Source organism: Anser cygnoides, chromosome 5 (genome assembly GCF_040182565.1).
Source record: "Anser cygnoides isolate HZ-2024a breed goose chromosome 5, Taihu_goose_T2T_genome, whole genome shotgun sequence".
Taxonomy (NCBI): domain Eukaryota; kingdom Metazoa; phylum Chordata; class Aves; order Anseriformes; family Anatidae; genus Anser; species Anser cygnoides.
Window position 1 is genome coordinate 57,299,339 of NC_089877.1, and position 14,838 is coordinate 57,314,176.

A 14,838-nucleotide genomic window follows, 5' to 3' on the forward strand; every position below is an offset into this window, starting at 1 on the left:
AGGGACTTGTTCACTAGAGGCAAGTAAGCATCCAGCTGGGTGGGAAGCCTTCCTGCTTGGTAACTGCTGCAGGCGGAAAAGCACCACAGGAGCCATTGATTCTCTGCTGTGTCTGAAGGAAGACAAGATAGATCTCTGGCACAAAGCTACTACTTTGAGTAGTAATAGGTACTTGGGAATCAGAGCTGTTGAGCACCGAAGATTTTTCTGCTAAATTTGACATGAGCAGCCACAGTTGTGCCTGTTGGTGAAAGAAAATCAAAACTGTGAGAGGTTGTCTCATGACTGGGAGGGAACAACCAGTGCAGAACAGGGGTGAAGAAACTTTTATTTATCTCTGTCTCAGTGCAAACCCACTAAAGTCTGATTGGAGAAGCATCGCCCTCCCTTGAGAGATGTGCCAGCCAGCAGACAGATCAGGAGCTCAGCCTCCAAGTGCCCATTCCCGCTCAAAGACATACCTTTTCCTGCTTTGTGGGTGCCTTATATGCCTCATGGGTATGTGAGGTCTTTCCAGAATTCATAGGCCTCATGGGCCCTACTGTCTACCCATGGGAGGAGATTTCCCCTTCAGACACAGAAGTACAGCGAAGAGAGATGGGTAGAGAAGGAGGCTCACAGAATCCACTTAGCACCACATAGCTCATCAACCTGTGTGTAGTAGCTTAAGCTGGATAAGGGTACAGGAGGACAGTGAAACCCCTCTTCCAGGTTCTTCCTTGAACACCCCTGGGAGCTCCAGGTACGCTTATTGCTTACTTAAGATGTTGCAAATAGTGATATCAGCCAGGCTGACAGATAAGTGTTAGTCATCGCAGGCAATCTCATCAAGGCAAGGCAGAGAGGAGCTGAATCATTTCCAGACTCAGACACCCATAGATGTGTCACGGTTTTTGTCCGTCTTCCAGATAGCCCCATTATAGTCTGGAAAACCTGCAGCACTAACGCTGCTGTCATTCTGTTCTGCTGCTCTCCCTCCTGTACCTTTTATTTTGCTTTATAGCATTACATGACATAGCATAATGCATTCACATTTTTTACAACAACAACAACAGAAATCTTCCTCTGGATCAATAGCAAGTGTAGTATCCAATTGATATTCTTGGCAGCAGAGCAATAAGCAAGTGCCTGCAGTCAAAATGTGTCGGCTGCCTCGGCAGTGGTGCAGCTCCTCCCACAGCTCCTTTACCTGCTCCTTACAAAATGCATGGGCATGAATTTTACAAACATTCCCCAAAAGCTGAGACACAGTCAAAAATGAGGATGTGCTGGGGAGGCAGGGAGGTAATGGTTATGTTTCTCTGTCACCTCTTGACCTCCCCATCAAGTCTCCTGCCTACCTGAGTCTCTCATGGTGGAGCACAGCTCTGGACCTTGTCCCACCTCCCATGGTGTCCTACACACACCTCACAGCTGGTTGGGTGTTGTCTTGCAGTACCTGTCATTGCATTACAATGCAACACAAGAGGGAGAAGCTGAAGGAACAGCACCCAAAATCCCCACTCACCTCACTCTGACCCATTTGTCCCCACTGTCAGCCCCACTGTCACCCTTCCCTGACCCACAGCCTCATGCTGATGTCGTACTGAGACATAAAGATGCCATTTCTCCATAAATTACCTATTTTCTCACCCAGTGTGTTCCCTGGTGTTTGAAATATCCCCTGAAAACCCAAATTATATCAAGCCACTGTGTAAAATATGTATCGTGCTACCTGACCCAGCTGACTGGGAAAAAGAAAAAAAAAAAAAAAAAAAAAAGAAGAAAAAAATAAAGACTGCTGAGGGCTGCTGAGCAGAGAATTTGGAGGTGTTCAGGAGCAAAGTCAGAAGATGTGGAGCAGTTAGCCAGGCATCTCCTGTGTCTGTGTGCCAATGAGTAACAGGGGCAGACAGGAGGACAGCTGGGAGAAGGTGAGCTCTGTGCCCACAGGGGGACAATTTTCCCCGAGCAATGACAGGTCACATACAGGGAGATAAACAAGTAGTGCTGTGCTGAGGGAGCCAGGAGAGATGGGTGAAGGTAACACTGCGAGGTTCTTCCAAAGTCAGTGGTGACAAGGTGAAGATGGAAAGCTTTGTATGACAGGCCTGAAGAAGCAAAAATAATCCTAGAGGCTCTTAAACACTGACTGAAACATTGTGGGAATGGTGGCAATTATACAGTTTGGCCTATAAAATGTTGAAGTTTCGAAGTGATCTTGGCTTATGATGTGAACTCAAAGCTTACTTGCCTTGGTGATTTCAGGGGTGTTTTCAAGGAAAAAGTGTTCCGCTACTGGCTGTTGAATACAGTAAATGACAGATTTGTATTTTAGCAGTTAAAAGTCACTCTGAATTACAAAATGAGTGAACAGTTCAGAGATGTTTGTTTTCCAATTAAACTTATAATGATTAAAAATTATTTTTATGTCACTGATGTGAAATTACAATTCATTATTAATCCATTAAAACAGACTGCACAGCTCAAAACACTTTACTTTCATTGTGTAACAGAGCACATGAACACCTTCTGCATTGTTCCCACCTTTTTATCCACCAAGATCTCTTTGGCTTTATGTCACTGATTATCAGAAACAAAAACTAGGTGCGCCAGGACCACTTAAAGTATGAAGCAAGTACTCAGAAAACATCTCAGATAATTCTGTCTCCTTAGCATTAGTTTGGCCTCCTTTGGCCCCTGTGTTGTGATAATCTGTGGGCAGAACAAGTCCCACGCAGCATTCAGTAAGAAAGGCTGGGCCAAACCCTGGACAGTGATAAGGGAAATGAAAGAATTAATTTATTTTCTTTCCGTGACCATGTCCTCTCTTGTGTACAGAGTGATGCAAGGAAAAAATAATATGAGGTCTTTCAATAGAGGACCTCATCATAGTAGGAACAAATTAATATTTTGTAAGCAATGTTGCTTGAAAACAGACAAAGGAAGACTTGAAACAAGAGTGCCACATACTGAGCAAGAGCTTCCAAGCATGCTTCTGAGGAAGGGGAGGAAAATGTAGAAGCTATATCTGTGTGTTTCTATAGCATGAAGCGTGCTTCTAGTGTCTGTTATATTTGGTGTCTCAAGCAAATTCAGTGGGAAAAAAATCTTTGTAGAATCACAATATTTGGAAACATGACAGAATCTGGGCATGAACCATGTGTCGAACTACCCATCAATATCAGGACTTGCACAGCTGCACATATACACAGCCAAAATAAAAAATGCGAAAAACCCTGGAGGCATCTTGAAGCCTTTATATCTCCCTGCAAATACAGACATAACTTTGAGAACTGGAAGATTATTTTTATGTTTATTTCAGCTGACTATCCTCAAACTACAGTATATTATCAATAAGCTAACTTGGACAGCTTTCTCTTTTAGGCTTTCTTTTTCTTTTCTATCCCTGTAATGTAGATGTCTGCAGAACTTTTTTGTGGAGAGACAAACAACAGCAGATTGTTCTCATGACTCCTGCAAAACTGTGATATCTTTTTAGGCATAGAGTTTGGATGAAATTGTTCATGGACTCAAAGTAAATTACATGAGATGCAAACTGCTTGGCAGACACAAAACACCTGTACAATACCTGTTTTCTTAAATCACCAGGTTCAATGAGTATGATGAAAGGATGGATAAAACATGGAAAAAGAAGAGAAGGGAATAGGAATTGGACAAGATACTAATACCTAATTAGGATGAGGAAGAAGATACTCATCTGAAAGAAAGTCTCTTGCAAACTTCATATTTCATGAATTTAGGTACATAATAAATTCAATTCTCTCCAACTCATTATGCTTGGTTCCTCAGAAACATCTTCATGACCTAGACCTCTGTCATTCTTAATAAGGAAGGCTTAACACTCTCAAGAGGGGGAAGAACAGGGAAACCTTTCTCTGCCTCATTACCTTCCTATATATAAACCTGTCATCCCAGGGAGCAAAGAACTGAGACTGTGATTCAAACCCAGACCCCACACTGTGAGAACATAACATTTATCATGTAAGTGAAACTGAGATTTTTATTGAACTAAAAAGCATACCAATGAAAAACAATTAACAGAAAAGAACAATATTGTATGAATATGATGGTCTTGCTTAAAACGGATTGAACTTGGTATGGGTAACTGTTAACTACTGTTCATTTAACTAGTTGCAAGAAATATTGGACTTTACCGGCCATCATGGGCTTGTAATTTTTAGTCTGTAAAAGCAAGTCTAAAAAAACAGTTGAAAATATTTTTGTAAAACTTTTCATACTAATTCTTGTATCGATTAAATTATATGTTTCACCTTCCATCCTTACTTTTTAAACTTTCTCCTTTGCTACCCACAAGACAGCTGCAAAAGCAGTAAAAAAGAGAATGCTTTGATGTCTCCTTAAGCAACTTCTTAAAGATGCAGAAGGAGATATTCTTTGGTCCTGCTTCCTGCAAATCAAAACATTGAACTCCAAGGAATTAGCTCAGCTCTTTAAAAAAGTATTTATGTTGATGGCGAACCTGCCATGAAGCATGAACTAACCATGTTCATGGAGGAGAGAGAGCTGTGGAATTAAAAAGCAGAGTGATGACTCTGGGCCCAAAAGTTCCCAGGGCACCATTACATCTTAGGTGGACAATGAAACTCTTGCCACTGCTGGACCTGTGCAAGTAAATATCGATGCACGTGCAGTGCAGTGTTTAGCATTTTTTATGGTCAATTTGGTCGAATGTTATTCTTATCGTATGCAACAGTGGTAAAGTATGTGATAAACTTTTGGTTTTGTATAAGCTTCTGCTGGTGGCACAAAGAGTGCCAGCAGAGCAGTAGTTGGGCTAAGAGATGAGTAGGATAAAAGCTGTGAAGGGAGATGCAAGTGAGCATTATGACTCATGCCAAAAGCTACACTATGGAAAAGCTGGACATGAATGTATGGTGGTAATAGCTGTTCTATTTTCTCATATTTCAAGATGTCTCGACTCTCTGCTCTCCTCCTCCAGTCCCTTTTTCTGATCCCCCAGTTTCTGATTGCCTCAGTCTTTACAAATTTTGAATCAGCTATCGAGGTACCCATGTTGTGAAGAACAGAACCCCTGGTAGGACTTTGGGAACAATAATCTTTATGTGATTTTAGCTGCACTGACAAGGCAGAATCAACAGCTCTGTGCTGGACATGAAAGAGAAGAGCACTCACCCAGTGTAGCAGACTGATTTCAATCCTGATTTCAATCCACTTACACTCCTTGGTAAATGTCCAAGGTAGAATAACAGAGATGCTACTCAGCCTTCACTCCTCTCATTCTCCCTCACAGTTCCCACCGTAACCCTTCAGGAGAACAAGACTGCATGTGATGTTTGGTTCCAGCTGCCCACTTTCAGCACGTTCAGCACCAGCAGCCTAGAAAGTAACCCGTAAAGATAAACGTTAACAGCCAAAGGAGGTGAAGAGATTATAACAGCCTGTCTTCAAGCACCCTAAAGTTACAAGCCTGTCAATAAATTTCTGTGATAGATAGCTTAAAAGGGCCATGTAACCATATGGGAGCTTAAATCTTTGGGTACGATGCTGCTGTGACCAAGTAGGCCTATATTTTTCCAGCAATCTAGTAAGCTTAGGCTATTTCGTGTAGAGATTATATCGAGGAATAGTTGCAGTAGTTTCTGTTCCCAGCTGCCCATCCTGTCTGGCTCCATCCTTTGCCTGGAATAACCTGCCTAACTCTGCAGGGATTGATGAGGGGCTCATGTAGCAGCTGATGACCAGTCACAGTTAATAGCCTGCAGCGTGCTTACTAAATAATTTAAAGTTGGTGACAGTTTTCTCTCCTAGGCTGGGCTGAAAACTGCAGTGGGTCAGGACTGCTGTGTCTGAAGGGTTCCCACAACTGGGGACGGGCTCTGAAAATGCTGCTGTGGGACTCTTTCAGTCATTCTATCCAAAGCTGTTCCTTAATGAAGCCCTCAGTCTTTGGTTACCACACAATGGTTTTCAGCAGACAGCTGTTGGTGCCTCGAAAAAACAACAACACACATTTATGAACTAGATTTCCCCAGATTCCCCAGAATGAAAAATGGCAAACTCAGTAAGCCCCTTGGGAAATGTTGGCTCAAGCAGCTAAATGTACAAAACAGTTCTGACTATCATTAAACTGTAGATGTTATTGCTGAGCATATGAGTCAAGTATGCTCAGTTTGTCAAGAGTGAGCTAGAAAAGTGCTGTAGTTGTTGTTTATGCCAAAGGCTCCTTCAGCTGACAGCTTTAGATATCTTAAAGGCTTAAACATTTTAGCAGACAACAAGTTGCATTTCTGAAACTAACAGCTTTTTGAAATTATGGAAAAGAAACCCATAAAATGCTTATGTATAATTCCCCCCCCCCCCTCCCCCCCCCAACCCCCCCGCTTACTTTAGAGCACTTTAGCAAAGTAACTCTCCCCCATTGTGGTAATAAGAAAAGAACTTGTTTACAAATTGAACATTGAAATTTAAGTTACTGGGAGTAGCAACAGGTTTGTAGTGACAGGTCACTTTAGATTGGAGTTTAATTTATGAAGATTGCTTTACCTGAGGCTATGGTAATCTATGCCTTTGGAGTAATTCACCCTCTGCCTCATTTCGAATGCAGTCAAAGACTGTCGTATTTCACTATGACAATGTAATCACAGATCCACATTAAAAAGTCATTATTGTTTAGAATCCAGCTTGGTTTGAAAAACACTTACTATAAAATTCAACAGCCTTTGTAAATTACCCAAAGGTTTACTCAAGAATACAAGGTGCAGTGATTTAAATCTGGAACTTACTACTTTATTGATTATATGGGATTTTTAGGTCACTGCATTTATGGGAAATGATTAGTGAGTAATCAAAGTAATAAACTCCTTGATGTTGGTTCATAAATAATTATGAATTGAATTTTCTTTATCAGGTATTAAATAAAAACTGAGGTAGCCATAAGATATCTCTTCTTTAACTTCTTTTTTTCCTACAATATTCTAAAAATCAGTAGTGACAAAGCTAACCTTAAGCATAATTTTCTAATTTCTCTCTTGTTTTTTTAAATCAGAACTAATGTACTCTTTCAGATGCATCTACCGCATTCTTCAGCTTAATGTTTTGGACTGAACCTAAAACTTGGCTCAACTTTCTAATTTTACACTGACTTTTCTGGCTCTGCTAAAGCATGTCACAGATAGATAGATTGAATCTACACAGTGATGTATTAAAACCCAGATTTATATTGTAACTAGCATTCAGCCCTTCACTGTATACATGGTGATAATTGAACTCCTACTTATCTTTATATTGTTTGAGACCTTTATTCTTCATAAGTTATTTTGTTTGTTTTGTTTTCCCTGTATACTGAGAGAGTTTTAGCTCTGACTATTAAGCAAGAGTTTAAAACCATAATAAAAACAAATGATGCAATGAACCAATTAAAATTGTTGTATATATATTTCTTTAATTAGACATTTATGAGCTGTGAATTGGATCAGATATTCCCAATGCACATGACATGCTGACATATAATAACTGCTTTTGGGATGTCAGGTTAGCTTTTTATGAATGCAAATAGAGGTAGGTTTTCTTTTTTAATTAACTTTAGGAATATTTTTTCTCCCCGTTTACAATACAGGTATAAACTTCAGTGTTGCTTACTCAGAAGGTCTGACAGCATTAAACTTCGCAGCAGTTGTGTTTAGATTTCAATAGATGTATGTTTCTTAAAAAGAGTTCCATAAATATTTCGGACTCTAGGCAGAAGGGAATACTGAATAGCATGTTTACAGACAGGCAGGTTTGTTACCATGCTAGTATCTGAAAGCAACAAGAACAAATTCTGAAAGAATATGTGGCAATTGAGATCGTGCGGACAGTGTTGTGCCTCCTGCCTGAAGCAAATACTTTTGTGTTGAGAAACTCTTTCCTACTCCCCGCTTTTTTAATTCTGTGATTAAACTGAGCTTGGGACATTTTTTCTCTTGCAGATCTTGTTCTCAGCATTGCTCTACACCCCAACAAACTAAGTGTTTCTTCACTTCACTTCTGCACTACGAGTTGGCACGTTCAGTGCCTTCCAGTTGTGTGGGCCTAACACGAACAAGTGAGCTCCAGTGCTTCAGGCAGTGATATTAGACATATCACTGGAGAGGTTATCAGGGGTATGGTCTTCTGAAGGGTCAGTTCCTATGCACCATGTTCATGGCATGTGGTACAAACGCTGTGCTCATATCTTACGGACCATACTGCCTTAGATGGCACTGAGGACATCATGTGTACTGGTGGACATGACGGTAGGCCTGGTTCTGCTTGTACCTTGCCTAGGTGCTTTGGATAATCCACTTTCTTTGTCTGTGTTGCCTATTTGGAATAAAGCCCAAATTGTTTAAAGTCTTATATACCTCACAGCTTGTTAAATAATTTGGAAGTTAGCATCTAAATAGGGATTAAACTGCCAATATTAATGGCGATCTGTGGCCGTGTCCTTGAATGAAGTGATAGTCCCTTTCTAAATGCTTTAGTCAAAATATATCTGTAATAGCAGTAATAACCATTTGTGAGTTGGAAAAAATAAAATGCTTGTATGTTCTTAAAAGCTATCAGAGTTTATAGACCCTTAAACTAAAAATTCCAGTAAAACTCCTGTGAAGCCAGAGAATGAGCAGTGGTGCATGTTAACGATACTTAAATAATGAATTTCAATGTGCAATTATGAAAAGAGTTAATTAAAGAGGAATAGCTACTTTAATCAGCACCCACAAGCTATTATTGTGTCCAACAACACAACAACAATAATAATAAACAACTGTCACAACTTTCTAATGTGGACCCAGAGCAAACAAACTTAACACTCCCATGTTGAGCTTCAGCACTTGTGAAAATATTCCCTTGGAAACTAAGCAGCTGTGAGGGGCTTCAGAGGAATTGCACTGCTTCCCCCCTCTGGGGCAGGGTTGATGTTACTGTGCCATGCCATGCATGGGTGCTGTGCCTTCCAGAGGCTCTGAGCCTACACCAGGTTTGCAACATTCACCTCTGATCTTTTGCAGGGATATTGCCCCAAAAGACAAGTTCTTGTCTTCTGCAGCCAGACTCTGAAGTAGAAAAGTGCAACCAAAAAACCAAAAGAACAAGCATCTGAAATGGTCATTTCTTATTTTAACTTGTAAGTAGTGATTATAATAAGGACAGGCTCAATTATATTTCCTCTTACATATTCAGTGTACCAGCATGCTACTAAAGCAGAAAGCTGATCTAATCACACTCTGTATCAAATCTCCCTGTATAATTCTAAAAGGGTTAGTAACGACAAATCGTTACTTAAATCAATTTTAACGTTTATTATTATTATTATTATTATATTATTTTTATGGAAGCCAACAGGACTATAGATTCAAAACACTTTTTTGAAGAATTTTCTTGTCTCCAACAAGAAACTAAATCCATGACTTACAGCTTTAAATTACTCTCGTAGGAATTGCATGAAAATCATGTCTTTAACATAAAGGCCAGCATTGGTTCTTCCCTCTGAACATCAAATCATTCCTTAGAACAAATGGATTGGAGGCAGTGGAGCTCCCAGTGGCTCTTATAAACCAGTTTCTGAAAAGCAGTTTTCCTTCAATTTTCTTTTAAAACAGTTTCAATTAAATAATCTCCTTAAGGTTGTGATAAACCTAGTCCTGAGCCTGAAACTTCCAAAAGCTAGTAAGATTGGTCTCTGAAAGCATATTTTGTAAGCAGTTAAGTATTGCATTCCCCTGAGAACTGCGGCAAGAAAGTAAATAATCCTCCTCAATATGGTTTGCAATAAAATAAGGTACCACTGAGAGACATGACAAGCCTGCAGTTTGTAGAGGTGTTGGCTAATATCTTATTAGCATAATTAGCCAACAGCTCTTTCTTCATGGATATCAATTTCTAATTGAGGTACAGCTGTTCAATGGAAGTCCTAGCTCAATTAAACATGCCATCTGATTGAGGAGGACTAGGGCTTTTATTCCTACAGTAATGCCATCCTGGGTAAACACCTAATTGGTAGGAGTAATTAACTAGAAGAGGGCAGACTTCTGTGTATATCTAGCCATTTCTGCATTATTACTGTGATAACAGCTTCTCCCCACAACAAACCCAATTATACAGAGTAGGCAAGAGGACCAGGGAGGAGAAGGTAAATGTAATTTCAGACTAATACAACTGTTAACAATCATACCTGCACAGTGCTGTAAAGAACAAAAACACTAAAAGCACTGGACAAACATTCACTGGCAGCTAACACTGTTCTTGTTCTTGTTTTATTTGACACCAAGCTACTGGGGTGATTACAACCTTCCCTGTTGTCCTCACACGCTCCCACCTGCTGCTACAGGCTATTCACAGGCACTGATATGATTCACAAGCCCTCACTGCCACTTGCTTGGACAAAAAAATTAATCAATTCAAACCAACAATAATCTATTGTGATTTAAGGGCATGGATGTTCAAACTCAATGCTGTTCAGTGAGGGATTACACCTCATGCATTAGGACAGCCTTGCGCACCAAGCCAGGTACAGATTAAAACATGATGAAGGGGAGCTGGGTGAAGGTTATGCTGATTTTATGCTAATGTAACAACCTCCTTGCATGGAAGCAACTGCAGGACTGAGCCCTGAAATTCTCGAGGGGCATGTGTTGGTCTCAAAGGGCCCCAACGGATTCCATGACCAAAGGATCAGGCACATTTGTTTCACATTTGCTGTACAAATGGGTACTCATATTAGAGGTGGACTTAGAGTTCCCAAGGTATAGCAAAGCTTACTATAGCAGGTAATTATGTGCCAATCCTTCCTCTGTCACTGATTATTATTTTATTTTGTGGGTGGTTTTGTTTTGTTTTCAGTATGTGTATTTTGGTTTCCCCAGAGCTTTCTGTTTTTTGAATAATGTAATGTTTACATCAGTTTTAATAAATGTTAAAGACCTGTTGTGTACATAGGATGCAATAGTTTTGCTTGGTTTATGATTGGATTGATTGATATTCATTTCTCTTTTCTCCCTTTAAAAATAATCAGAAAAAATACATTTAAATGTCCTTTGACACATGATGTTGATAACATTTCATGAATGCCTGCCTGGGCATAAGGTTACATGAAATGGGAAGGATTAGTTCCAGCATTCGTTCATCCAAATCTCAGGAATGATAGCTTAAACAGCTAGGTCAACAGTCTGAGTGTGTGCCTTGGCATGAGTTAATGTTCATTTGGGTCTTATCTAAAAGGAGCCAGGTGTTAGTGTAAATTGGCAAAATACTGCTTAATCCTATTGATTTAGATAGCTTCTTTTCCTTCTTTTCCTATAAATGGAAAAGATGAATGAATGCAAACTATGAAGATGATGGACTCCCATTCAGAGGCTTTTGGACAAATTTAGCTAGAACACATCTGTATTCCTCAAGGTACATCTCAGTAAGAGCATGGGCTGGTTTACCCTCTGTGTTTCCTCTGCACTGGACTCATGTCATCTCACACCCATCTATATTTAACATTTATGGGAATGAAATATATATATATATATATATATCTCCCAGGATAAATGATTAGAGAAATCTCCCCTTCACACATGGACAACACAGTGGGAATTACATTGACATATGCAAAAGAGAAGAAAAGCCAGTGAGAGCCCTTCTCACAGCACTCTCTTGTGATGGATTGTTTTCTATGAAGCAACCTCATTTTTCTTCCAGTTCAGCACTCAGTGTCTCAAGATTTCCTAAAACAGTTTGATTCAACCACTGACAAATGCCATTGTCCCTGGAAGGGAAAACAGCAACCATTTCTGCACTGTCTGCAACATGTTTAGACAAAAAATACATCTATAGCTAGGAAAGAAAAACACCCAGTGCTATTAAAGTAGCGATGAAATTTAAAATAATCCAAAAAAAATCAGACTGAATAATAATAATAATAATAAAAAGCAAACAAAACCAACACACACACACCAAAAAGAAAAAAAAATTGTCAATAGATTGCAGCAGCTGGTCCTCAAGCTCTGCACCTACACAACTTCAGGAGCTTTATTTCAGGTTAGCTTTAAGCTGGTCCTTGGTTCATAAGTCCCCACCAAGCAGATGGCAGGCTGCATCTGAGTGATCACTCAGGGCTGTCCACCCACCTGGAGGGTGCATTTAGTGAGACCCTGGTGCACAGCTTCTGGATTCACTTACTCTGAAAGCAACCTGGTTCCAACACACTGGCACAGCTGGAACCCGAGAGGGTTGGCTTCAAGCAACACCAAAACCCAGAGTGGGCATGTTTTCTGCTGCTTTTGGGGCCAAGTCATCTCCTGATGGCAGCTGTGTCCTACTGACACACTAGCACTTCTGATGTGACCTCTCCAAACTGCAGTCACAACACTTCCACTTAGAAATAATCAGACTAAAAGTCTCCCCCAAGGTCTCTACCCTAGAAATACTTACAGATTTGTTTAATTTCCTAACCCTTGAGACTTCCTTGGGTAGTAAGACTGAACGTGTGCACTAAAAGTGGTAGCAGATTCAGGGGCAAAGTATTGATTAGACCCTTGTGAGAAAAGCAGCTCAGGAATCTACAGCTGGAAAGAGGTGCATCAGAAAGTAAAATACACAGCATTTCTGACTGTCTTCCAGTATCTTTTGATAACAACTCTCTGAAAAATAGAAGGAGAAAGATGACATATTTCCCCATTTGAGTATTTTCAGGCCAAAATTTATCATTTTTATTTAGAGATATAGACATGTAAAAAAGAAAAAAAAAATTAACAGGCAACATGCTTCATTGAAAAATAGCCAGGGAAAGTCCCTGAGAGCTATTAATTAAGTTTCTAAATACGTGAACACCCACACATACCTAAGGGGAGTGGAGAAAGCAGTTTCCTGCCAGCTTTAGCTTTAATTCATTTTCCCATTTTGCACCTACCATTTTGCCAGCATAAATATTTCCTGGGGTCATCCAGTCAGCAAAAAATATAAATGGTAGCAGTTGGTTGTCAGTCAAATCACACCCATGTTTTCTTACTTGCCTTCACAAACATTTCTGGCATTTCCAGCAATTCATAGGCAAGTGTTTTGGATTGCTTTTCTTGTTATATGTTGAAAATTTACACAACATCTAGAGACTTCTTCAGTCAAATCTTCAACATGTCTTTTATGTACTTCCTCTTAAAATTGTTAGAAAAAGAATAAAAAACAAGATTGCCCACTGGCTTGAAACAATTGCAGCAGTTCTTATAGTTTTCCTATCATTCCTAATGAGATTAGTGCTGCTAACTCCAATGGCATTTCAGTAATTTACACAGCAATTTACCTGAGAAGGACTGGGATGAAAAGATGAAACTCTGGCTGAATGTTGCTAGTCATGCAGGACCACGTTCAGGACAAAAATGAGTGGTAACACCAAAACCTGTCTAGCGCTCTGTCTGTGCTCGGAAGGGAGAGGTTTGGGAGCACTTCTCAGCTTGAAATCTCTCTTTTCTGGCCTCAGAATTTATTGTTAAGGGGGATAATTGCAGAAGAAGCGATCACAGAAACATGTTCCATGCATGTTAGTCAATAGAGATTGCTACGATTTTTTGTTAAGGCAAAGCTTTCATATAGGGGCAAACTCACTCTACCTAGTAAAAAAGTTTGAAATTCTTTATAGTTCATCCCATGTTTGCATTTCATTTTCATTGTAACTACTGGTTAAGCACTAATGATCTGGGCATGAGCCATTTTCTGAGGACTAGGTTGTTGACTGACAGGCATTTATGGCCAGAAGTGTAGCCAAGGGTGCCATTAGTCCCAGCTGGTCATTAGTCCTTGAAGAAGCCTTGTGCTGAGGTCGCTATTGTTATTATTAGATGGAAAGGAAGCAAACACAAGAGTATGGATATACATAAATTAACGGGTGACGCAGATATGACTGAAATGTGCAAGGTGTTACTAGGAATTCATGAATTACACATTAGGTAGCCTGATTGCCTGAATTATCTGCTAACTGCATGAAGCAAGTTGCTATATTTAAAACATGTTTTAAACTTCTTTTACTTCTTCATTAAAAAAAGTCTGTGACAAACCAACACAGCTCTTCAAAACTGGAATTACCAACTAAACCTGCATGTAACCTGTTCTCTAATTTCACTGGTTAGAAATCACACAGGAAAAAAAGTAGTTTCTGGAACTGCATGTGGGAGATGTGAATTTCATTGCAAAACTTGCCACACATGATCAGGGCTACTCTGATGATGGACCGAGCACAAGTTGAAGTTAGACCCTTGGATCAGAGAGTCCAGATGCAAAGGTTTTCTACTCACCTATTTAACTCCCTGTGCAAGGTAGGCAGTCCCAGAGAAATAGGATCCAAAACAAACAGAAGACTGCCTAGGAATCAGTCCGGAGTTAGTCAGCAGGGAACACGATGTATGGGGAGCTGCTGCCTCTCTCTGGATGTAGGACACCACACAACAGCCCGTTAAGACACCTGGGGTCATTTGGCACCCTCTGCTTGGAAGGCTCTCCTGGAAACAGCTGTCTACACCCTTTCTTGTAATAGCTGGGTGAGGCTTATTCTCCTAAAACAGAGGTTGTGGTGATGCTGAAACCACATGCTCTTTATTCTGTAAATATGCACTGGTTAAAATACAGAAAAATGATCCTGGGAACTGGGAGAGAAGCCATGGGTAAAACTCCCTTGTTAAATTACACCTGGATAGTAAGAGGATATCTCTTACAATCAGGGGTCTAAAGGTCTTGAACAGGAGCAGGGGCAGAGGGGCATAAAAGAGACCTAGTTTTAAGATATATCTTCATGGCCTTTTCAAAGCAAGTACATGGCATCATCATCTGCAAAAATAGAGAACTGTGCTGCAGACCACGGGA

The 14,838-nt window shown here is 40.1% G+C and overlaps 1 long non-coding RNA gene across 1 annotated transcript; it reads right to left on the reverse strand.

The window, feature by feature from the left end:
* Nucleotides 1–2,232: 2,232 nt before the first annotated feature.
* On the reverse strand, nucleotides 2,233–14,388 carry LOC106037189 (uncharacterized). Its single transcript, XR_001207852.3, has 3 exons — nucleotides 14,274–14,388; nucleotides 5,158–5,361; nucleotides 2,233–2,281 (listed from the first exon to the last, which is right to left on the reverse strand). It is a non-coding gene; the product is annotated as an uncharacterized lncRNA (long non-coding RNA).
* Nucleotides 14,389–14,838: the final 450 nt, after the last annotated feature.